Source organism: Pangasianodon hypophthalmus, chromosome 23 (assembly GCF_027358585.1).
Source record: "Pangasianodon hypophthalmus isolate fPanHyp1 chromosome 23, fPanHyp1.pri, whole genome shotgun sequence".
Lineage (NCBI taxonomy): Eukaryota > Metazoa > Chordata > Actinopteri > Siluriformes > Pangasiidae > Pangasianodon > Pangasianodon hypophthalmus.
The window spans coordinates 16634709-16646106 of record NC_069732.1 but is presented as its reverse complement, the minus strand read 5'-3'; positions in this window follow the sequence as shown (position 1 = coordinate 16646106).

The following is an 11398-nucleotide window of genomic DNA, read 5'->3' as shown; positions in this document are numbered from 1 at the left end:
TCGCTGCTGAAAGGTATCAATCAGGAGAGGAGTACAAAAGAATTTGCAAAAAAAATTTCATGTACCATGGAACACTGTGAAGGCCATGATCAACAATTGGAGAAAATCAGGCACCACAGTGACATAACTAAGAAAATTGGCAAAAGAACAAGACAAAACTTATCAAGGAGGCTGCCAAGGACCTACAGCAACATTTAAATAGCTGCAGGGATATTTGGCAAGTAATGGTCACTACCAATACCCATACCAGTACAATACCAACACCAATACAAATCTATTTTGGCAGAAATCCTGTGGACTTCTTTTAGACAGCTGAAGATGAAGAAAAATGTCAACTTCCAGCAAGAATCCAAGTCAACAAAGGAACAAAGCACAAATCCAAGTCAACAAAGGAACGGCTTCAGAAGAAGAAGATTTTGGGAATGTTTTGGAACGGCCCAGATCTAAATCCCATCGAAAACCTGTCAAGTGACTTGAAGAGGGCTGTGCACAAGAGATCTCCTCACAATTTGATAGATCTGGAGAAATTTTGCAAAGGAAGAGTGGAATAAATTTGCCAAAGTGACGTGCTAAATTGGTAGACACTTACCCCAAAACACTGAGTGCTGCATTACAAGCAAAAGGTGCTTTAACAAAGTCTTAGTTAAGGGTTTGTTTTTTCCCCTAAAACATTTCGATTTGTTTTGTACTTGAATTTTGTTGGTTGCTATACCACATTAAAGGTAGAAAAAAAGATCTGACATGATTTATCTTGGTGTCATTTTTTTTTTACATCACAAAAACCTCCAATTTTAACAGGGGTGTGTAGACTTTTTAAATCCACTGTACTTTATTAATGTGAACCACATTTAGAAAAATGGCGACCTAAATGGTAACTTAGTAATGATAATCTACAAACCTGCAATCTCTGACAAAAGCCTCTTCCACAGTCTGCTTGATCTGATATGCTGCTGGGATCCTGTATTCATAATTTTATAATGGCAGAAAATCATTCAGCCATGGATTTCTATTTCATTCTATTTCTATTTCTATATCTTAAACCAGATTTATGCTATTTATTTAATTTATTTAGCTTTATTAGTTGCAGGACTTAACTAATCACGAGGGTTTTTGGCCTCACGCTTGCTCTCTTTGAGTGCAGATAAGGCTGGAGTGAAACTGTAGATGGTGTTGAATTTGAGAAAATAACTAGGTCTGGTCCTTTGCAACACAGCCAGTTGTTTGATAGCTAGATAGATAGATAGATAGATAAAATCCAAATGATAAGAAAATCTATAATAGGTATATAAAAATAAATATATGTGTAAGTAAGTATTAGTAACGAATATGTATTAGTAAAAAATATATGTACAAGATATGTACACTATAGATATATAGTGAGAGAGAGAGAGAGAGAGAGAGAGTAAATAAATAAAAAACAAGGCTATGGGCAATAAATATATACAGTACCTTATTGAGCAGATAACAGTATTAATGGTATTACACTAGGTTATAATAGAAAAACTATAATAGGTATATAAATCTAAATATATGCAAGTATTAGTAAAAAACATATGTACAAGATACATACACTGTATATACAACAGTACCCAGATTATCCATATAGTATAGTATATATAATAATGTATATAATACAGATAATACACAATGTATATACATAATATATGGAACAGTATGTAAAGATAACCTAGAATATATACTGTGAATGTTATCTTTATATACTATTCCATGCTGTATATTATTTATATATTATAATATATATTCACTGGTTATATTTAGGCCTCTCTCTGTAGTGGGAGGTACTATTTAGCTTAGCCTTCATTTTAGTGGTGTAGTTTATTCTGAGATGGTGCGTATACTGTAACTAAATTCATGTTGAGATGTTAGTATACAAGAATAGTGTGGTTAAAAATGAATACATTGCAGATACATGTGTTAGGCTGCTATGGTCTCTTTGATTTTTTGAACATGCAGTCAGTCAGTCAGTGCCTCCGTCATGGACCACTCCTTCCCTTGCACAAAATGGGCTGACAGACTAACCATGTTTCAGTCAGGACATGAAATGAAATGAACATACAAGCGGAACAGAGCTGCAGAGCGGAGAAACCGGGTACGACATGGTGTGCATATTCCAAGGCTGCTGTTTAAATTTGGCTCAAATTGGATGATACAACAGATTTAATTTTAAACCCTGTAATCTGATTCCAGAATCAAAGGTGCACAAGGTTTCTAGCGTGAGGTAATGAGCAATTAGACAACTTATACAGACAATAAAGTTAGGATTAGACATATACATTGATTATCTCATTGATTAGGATGCAGGATGCATTATGGGAAGATGGCAGTGTGATGCTCTGGGTAATGTACTGCTGAGAAACCTTGAGTCCTAGCATTCATATGGATGTTACTTTGACACTTTACAGCTACCTAAACATTGTTGCAGACCAAGTACACTCCTTCATGGCAACAGTATTCCCTAATGGCAGTGGCCTCTTTCAGCCGGATAATGCGCCCTGCCACGGTGCAAAAATTGTTCAGGAATGTTTGAGGAACATGATAAAGAGTTTAAGGTGTTGATTTGGCCTCCAATTTCCCCAGATGTCAATCCGATTGAGCGTCTGTGGGATGTGCTGGACAAACAAGTCCGATCCATGGAGGCCCCACCTCGTAACTTACAGGACTTAAAGGATCTGCTGCTAAAGACTTGGTGCCAGATACCACAGCACACCTTTAAAAGTCTTGTGCGTTCCATGCCTTGAAGGGTCAAAGCTGTTTTGGCGGCACAACGGGGACCTACACAATATTAGGCAGGTGGTTTTAATGTTATGGCTGATTGGTGTATCTATAATAGTGGATTGAAGAGATGGCCGCGAGCTTGTTTTAGTCCGGCAAATCCACAAGTGTCTTTATAATGGATTATTTAAAATGACCAAAACCAGACTGACAAGGAGAAGATTACATTCTTATTCATGCATATAAAGGAACAAATAAGCCCTGCTCCATCTTGTTTGCATCAAGTGATAATGGATCTGGGCTGATTTCCTTGAGATTTGGGATTCTGAGGTTTCCTTTATGCACTGAGAAAAACACTTGGTATGTGTGTTTTTCCTGTTTTTATATAATCATCTAGCACACACACCCATGTGACAAAAGATAAGAAATTTGGTTTATCGGCGAAATAAGATGCATCAGACAGCTTACCAAAAAATTCGTACTTGTGTACTCACCTCAGACAGAGGAACAATTCACCTGTTGTGCTCACAGTGACAGTGACATTGACAAAGTGACAAATTGTTTTGTTTTGTAAAAAATGTAGCTACAAGTCACAATTGCAACAAAATTAGGAAGTTAATCGATATGACGTAGGCCTTGCAATAAAGTAAACCGATTAAATGATTACAGACACATTATGTCTGAGTGAGACTATCACATTAAGTATGTTTTATTTTTTTTAGTACAGTTTGCCAGTATTATGCCAATTTTAACAGCATTTTTAGTGATGCTATAGTGTAGCTACAGTATATTCTAGTTGTCTTTTAGCACCGCCAGTTATCGAAATGTGTTCTCCGAGCAGAACCTGATGGGTCGCCTGACTGAACCAATCACGATAATTTCTGCCCTGAGAGATTCAATAACGAAAACTCCGGTGTGCCTGCCAGTGTGTAGTGCTGCTGGAGAATGGAGTAAAACCAAGAATAACTATAATCATGAAAAAGATCTGCTTTGCCAATTGATGTCACACTTTGTGAAGGGTAACTCGATTTTTTTTGTCCATTTCAATGAACGCTGAAAAGTATTATTTTCTCACTCTAGAGTGGAGATCCCAGCCAATCCTCCTGTTTTTTTTTTTTTTTAAAAAAGCATGAGGTTATATATACTTACATTATATTTTTAATAGAGTAGTGTGCAGTAATTATCTCTACTCTCATACGCTTATAAAGATTTTCAATGTTTTCTGTGTCCAAGTAATTTTATACATTTATTGAAATGCTATGCTTGTATTCTTGTGAACAAGGCACAGTGGTTATTTTCTTTTTAATCGTTTTTATCTGTATCTTCTTAGAGGAGATTTTCCTGTCACATAGAGGCCATGTCGTTAAAGCTATACCCTTAAACCATTGAGATTGTATTGACATCATTTGAAGTACATCCATCCTTGAATTTATCACATAGCATAGACAAACATCTGTCATTTACTATAAATGGGCTGATTCTCTTTGTGGAATAAGCCCTGGTGCTCAAAACACCACAGCATTATTCTGAATTACTTCTGAGTTACTTAAGAAAAATATTTAGAGCTATATAATTTAAGGGAATCATACAGGATTACCATAAGTTAGTTAATAATTAATTAACAGTTAATTAACATAGGTGATTGAAATGTTGGCTCTTATGTGTACATGTGTATATACATACATGCAAATAAACATATAATTACATAAATTCACATAAATAGAAACATGTATACAGTACATAGACATATTTATCTGATTTGTTTTTAGCAGTACTGTTATAAGATATTGAGGAGATCATACTTGGAAAGCTGCCAGTGAGTATCAGCTGTGTGGGCTATTGTTGATTAAAAACTTTAGTGTTTAGGCTACTAGACCCCCGGCCATTGTAATTAAATTTTACATTAGAGACTCCAGACGTATCAGCTGCAATGGAGAAATCAAGTCACGTCAGGGACCAACTGACTTGCAGTGATTCCATTGTTTGTGAGTATTTGTGTGTGATTACACTCTTTAATGTTGGAAACCCTGAAAAGCTGGAGTTTGGGCAGAAAAAATAACATGTAATCATGCCTACTTTTGTGGTGCTAAGGAAGATGATACAGTGAGATCTGAAACATGACGTAGGGGATGACATGATGAGAAGGGAATAGTCTTTATTAAACTCAGGTAATCACATGGCTGCAAAACTGTGCAAAAGAAATTTCCTGTCTGTAAATATATGTATTTTCTCTCAAAGGATGATGAGTCTGAGTCCCTGGGCTCTCACTTCATCCATAATGATGCCCTCTGGATCCCAACTATTGTCTCAAGATGATGAATACGCCACAGAAAAAAAGCCAAAATAAAATTAAATGTAGCAGCGAGTGTCCAAGCACTGTTTGCGAGTAGAACCTTCTTTAGAGAGACTTTGCTAAGTTGCACAGAAGACTAAAGAGACCACAGATCAATGGACTGTTCAGGTTTCATGATGACAGCTCAATTATAGCCCAGTTATATATGAATCCATCTTTAGAAATCATTTACAGATTAGGAAAAAGATGCAGAATATCAAACTTACCAAATCAGGAGGAAAAAAAAAAAGAAAGATTGAAGTACCATTCAAGTTTCATGATGAATTAATGTGTGTGTCTGGTGCCCTGGCATCCCATCCGGAGTGTATTCCCAATTTGTGCGCAGTGTTTCTCAGGATATGCTCCGGAATCACCCAGAGACCCTGACCAGGATAAAGAGGGTATTAAAGATGAATGAATGAAAAATTAGCACAAAGATATAGCAGTGTATCAAATGTCCTAAGAAATAGTTATATCAGACTTTGCACACATCCTCAGAATCGTGTTGTGTGAATGTATTGTGTGAATCCATACAACTAAACATGGGTTTCTCAACAGGTTTCGGATAATTATTAAGTTTCAGATGCTACAGAATAATTCAACTCTAATTTTGCCCAAAATCCCAGAACTAGTTCACAAATGTATTTGCATATTTGTCAGGTCAACTCCGGTGTCCGCCGAGAACTCCCAGAACACACTGCAGCCTGCAAACATGGCCCCCCCGGCCTACACTTCCCAAAGCACACAAACTCTGTCGTTTCACAGTGACCGGACTTTTAACCATGCACACATGTTGCCAATCACACCCAACATATAAACAGGACTCACCAAACATCCATGCTTTGCAAAGTAACACTCGGTGTGTGTTTACCTGACCTTACCAAGCCGTTCATTAAGTGTACTGATATTCTGGATTTTGGTGTGTTTTGGTGTGTTTGTGTGGTTTTGCTTATCGCCTGTTCATTGCCTGTTTTCTGATTACGCCTTCTTCCTTACAATTTGGATTTGTCTGCCAGTTCTTACAATAAACTCTAACTGCATTTGCATCTGCTTCAGCCTACCCTTCATGACAATATTATGCTAAATAGCACAAAAACAAGCGACCTAATGTTCCAAATTGTGTGTTGTTTCAAAATTAGCCAAGGAATCAAAGAAAGAAAACTATTTTTTGTAGGGCTTATGGTTCACGAGTTATGGGCTAAATTGTAAAGCGCTGCACTACAGCGCCACCATCAGGTCGATCTGGTACATTTTGCTTGCTTGAGTAGCAGGTGCGAATACAAACTATTGACCAAGTTTCATGTCTGTACAAGAAAGTCCTAATGAAAACAAGATGCAATGAGAAAATACACCAGATGCAGACTTCTAATGTGTACCATAGTAGATGGTGGAAAAAACACATTTCCTAAAAAAAAAAAAGAATTAACTCTAATTTTCTGTCCTCACAGAGCTCTTTCAAAGACATGTGGTAAATATTGCATTAACATTCAAGTAATATTTGATTGTGCTTACACAGCAGATGTTTTTTTTTGAGTCCTGATTGAACAGATTTGTTAATTCCTAAGATTATTCATGCATAAATGTATTTATATGATAGATGTAGCATTGAGTCACAATTCTGAACAGAGGTCTGAGCTTACCTGCAGCTTCCTTTTGTGCAATCATAAAACTTTAAGAGATTATGCTTTTAGAGTTTCTAAAGACTCACCCATCATTAAGCCTTTGCCTATATTCAGCGCTATACAAAGACTGGCAATGTTCCCTTTTCTCTGAGTCATAACTGACCTCAGGTGAACTCTGTCACAGAGTATAGATTATTTTTGTCTGTTCATCAATCCTACATGCTTGGATCAAGTGCATCACGACACAATAATAACTGTTGCTACTAATAAGTATAGACTCTTATTAATAAGCATCTTTCTATCCAATGCTGTACATAGACACATTAAACAAACACTGTGTAGAAAAATAACAAAAGAAGCAAAAAAATGATATATTATGTATAGTATATTTCAATGTTTATCCCTATAACGTCCTCACTATTTTGAACTCTCTTTAAGCATGACAAACCAAAAGACATTTGTATTATCTACAGTCTGTGTGATGGTTTATTGTGTATTTAATTGTGTGTGTAATCGCTGTAGATAGAGGCGAGACATGTCAGATCTAAAACTAGCAGTGGAGACAAATTGCTGTCTGTCTGTGACATAAGTTATGAACCGAGTGAGTATAATAAGAGTAAAGCGAGTCATTTTTAAGTAGCATGTAATGCCACACTGTGTAAAAGGTGGCGTTAGGTTCCAGCAGGATAAGTAAGCTTAGCAAAGTCTTGGTAAAGATTGGTGTTAAGGATTACCGTAAACTTTCTTGACCAGGTCACTGGAGACAATGTGTTCTTTTAGCTGGGTCGCTAACGCACACTCGGATAATTTGCTAAGTAAGTGGGAGATAAAAATAAGTCTCTAATGCTAAGGTCCTCAGGGTCAAACCCTGGCTTTTTGGACTGATTGCAGCCAGTTTCAAGCAAAGCTAGAAAGAAAAATAATAAAGATTAGTTGTGAAAGGACTGAAAGAGAAAATACATGGCTTGAAGTAGGTATAAGACTTAGGTGAAGTGTAGTAGCTTTGAAAGCCTTGAAAATTTTATCTAGTACCCTTATATGTTACTGGATCAGTGTTCAACTAACATTTCTAATAATGGCTTGCTTACAAAGGTCTGCATAAGCAGCTGACATGACCGAATGGCGACAAAAGCTACTTTCTAATGTTTAACCATTAATGATCCGCTTAAAGTGGGTATGTTTTGTTTGTAGTGGCACTTCAAGTTACTACTTTTGACTTGGACATGGATAGTTTTGAATTTGAATATGATGGGTGGAGAATAAATGCATACTTCTCTGTCCATTCATCTTTAGACATTCTGAATTTGTTGTCAACTTAAAAAAAGCCATGGTGTCAGTTTGCAGACCAGAGAGGGTAAATAAAATAGAAATTTTTGGAAACTCTCCCCTTTCTGACCTAACGTGTCCCAGCTCTGTGACTAGCCTCTGGTCCGATGTGCTGCCTTCAGCTAAATCATTTACATAAACACACATGATTGGATAAACCACAACAGAGGATCCGCTACAGATGCAGAGCTGGTTCATGGTTAGAAAACTAGAATCACGGAGATATAGACAGTTTGTTTTCATATGTTTATCTGGGTTCATGTTCAGACCACAGTCTGCCAGCTGATGACTCCTGCACTGATGAAACCCTTAAAAGTTCTTTCTACAAAACAGTTCAGAAGTCTAAGAGCCCTTCACTATCCAAAGAACCCCTAAGGAACTTTTTCTTTCTAATAGCATGCAAGCGTACTTTCTTTGGCATTTTAAAAGGAGTTAAATGTCTGTTGATGGGAGGTGGCAGTATTCTGAAGAAGCAGTTAGAGGAAAGCTGTTAGCAGATCTTAACAATTTATTGACAACAGAGTAAAGAGCTCTAGGGTCTCCCTGACACCACTAATCACAGTGGTTTTGCCCTTTATATGTGGTGTAGGACATCTTGGCTCTCTTACAAGAAGTAGGGCATAATCTCTGTAGGCGGGTGCATGCAGTGTCAGACCAGTTTTCTCACTGAGACGCTCTTGCAGATGGCCGGCAGCTTTCATACGGTGCAGCTTAAACCAAAGGGCACAGTGAGAGAACGTCCAATCATGTGATTTAAGAGGAATGGGTTGATTTAGGGTAGCTGGAAAAGTGTTATGATAGTGGCAGAGCAAGGCCTTTGGAGATGATTATACCCTCAGACATGAGAAACTGGTCAAGCATGTTCATTACAGCAGGAAAATATACAGTATACACATAAGACAGTATTTCCAACAGAGCAAAACACCATTATGGTTTCAGCTCTGTTTAATGTTTCAAGGAAATTTCATCAAATAAAAATTGCAGAACTACAGAAGAAATTCATCTCTCAAGAATGCAAACAGTTCTCGCTAATAGGGATCAGTTAGCATGTTCTCATTTACACATTACACATGTACATCTTGCTTTCTTATGAATATTGTCAGTTTCTTAACATTATCGAGTATCTACGTGAGTCTGTGACTAAGCATTGCTGACACATTTTGAGTGCCGTATTATTAAGCGAGTTCATATTTCCAAGCATGAAGTTTGAGTAAAAAATGTGCGAAATGCACTCGTGTGACGAAATGTGTTTGCAGCACATTGTGCAATGGCACATGAGGAACATAAGTCCCTCAGGCAATGGCATGAACATCTGCTAAGCTAAATATATCATTTGATCTCACAGCAGGTACATTCTCAACAACATCTTCCTTTGTGTCGCACCAGCGACTCTTTTCTGCAAATATGCTACGGGATGTTGAGCCCACAAAAAGATGATCAAGTCAGAATATTACTACTCTGACGAAAGCAAAAAAGAAGACTCCCGAATGGCTGAAAACATGACAACAAGTTGTGCACACACTAGAGTAGCACACTGCGAAAACAAAAGGATGGCAAAATGAAGTGAAAATATCTTGAATGTAGTCAAATGTATCTATTATTTGCTATTATAAGATAACCAAACGTTAGATTATTACACATAATTCAAGAATTTTTTTTAAAACTAATTACATTCTTTTCTATTAGCAGATAATTTTGCTAATTTTAAGCATTTATTTCTAGACAGAAGCAAAATGATCTGCCAATAGAATAAGAATATTTCAAGTTTGAAATTAGCAAAAATGTCTAGAAATAAGTTTAGGAATTTAATATTTGGTGTATCTTATAATAGGAAATACTAGATAAATTCTACCATATTTAAGATCATTTCATTTGCTAAGATGTCGTTTATTGCAGTGCAAAAGTTGTTACTCTTGAGTATCTATAAAAAATATTACTGTAAGAGAAGTACTATATATGTATGCATAAATTACGCTATTATAAAAGTAACTAACTCCTAGATTAATACTTAGCAATGTTTTGTGAATGTAACTAAAATAACCTTATCTTAAAAGTTATATATTTATAATTAAAACTCAGCTGATCAAAACCAATCTCTCTCCATCTCTTCCCACAACATGTACAAACATTTCATACCAAAAATAGCTCAAGGTGGGTAAACACTGAAAAATCAACCCAGATATTGCTTCATCTGAGACAGAGTATACAGTGAAGAGTTTTGCCCTTGAATAAAGATTCACAGCGATCAGTGTATTAATGAGTGTACAAAATATTGAGAAGTGTAGTACTTCCTCATCGTAGTCTGGCCATAAGAAACGTAAAGAATGTGACAAGCCTGCCAAGAAGAAAGAACAGCAAAGCCACCTGCTAAGCATTCCCTGTGGAGATTGGATATATGTTTTAAGATGTGAAAGTCCCAGTTGGGGATAAGCTCATGCAGGACGTGGTGTGTGACTACAGAAGTGCTTGTTCTGCTTCAAATCAACTCAGACGGATGCAGTTCAAGAACAGAAATGCCAGTTTCAGTGGTAATGATGTGCTTCTGTGCGATCTAGCCACCATGGCAGTGGATAAAAGTTTGATAGGAGTTTGACTCCTCTTCCGGAGATCAGATAGTTTAGCAAAAAAGAGACAAGGTTCAGAGACAGAGACACACACACACAGAAAGAGAGAGAGAGAGGCTGATGGTAGGTAAAGTTGACCACGCACCACTTTATCTGCTCTGCAATCTGACAGGCCAGATGTGATATGAGAAGGCCTGTCACGAAACACCTTCCATCCCTTCAAGTCAGCATCAGTCATTTTTCACTACAGTTCCTCATTAACAGGGCGGATGTCAAAAAAATCTCTGCCTTTGTGAGATTCTTTTTCCTTTTGCAAGACTGCTAATAAGACGGTGTCTCAATGGCCATTCCTGAGGCGATTTGAGAAAATGGTATCTTTTCACTTCCAGTGCAGACATTTGATCTCTATAAGATCCTGGCTTTCCAGTAGATGTTTTACTGCCTGTAATCATCCTGCAGTTCTATTCTATACTGTATATCTTTTATTATCTCGATATAAGTGTAGATTCATACTATATATCCTAGGTCATACTTATATATCTGTATATTATCTGTATAAACATTGTATATTATCCATGGATAATCTGGGTACTGTTATATATACACTGTACATATCTTACATGTATTTATGACTAATACTTATATATTATATTCTTTATACCTATTTAGAGTTTTTATATTATAGTGTAATTTACCATTCATTCTGTTATCTACTCAATAGCTACTGCACAATTTCACTGCCCACAGCCTTGTTATTTATTTATTTATTTATTTACTATATATATATGTGTGTGTGTGTGTGTTTGTGTGTGTGTATGAAA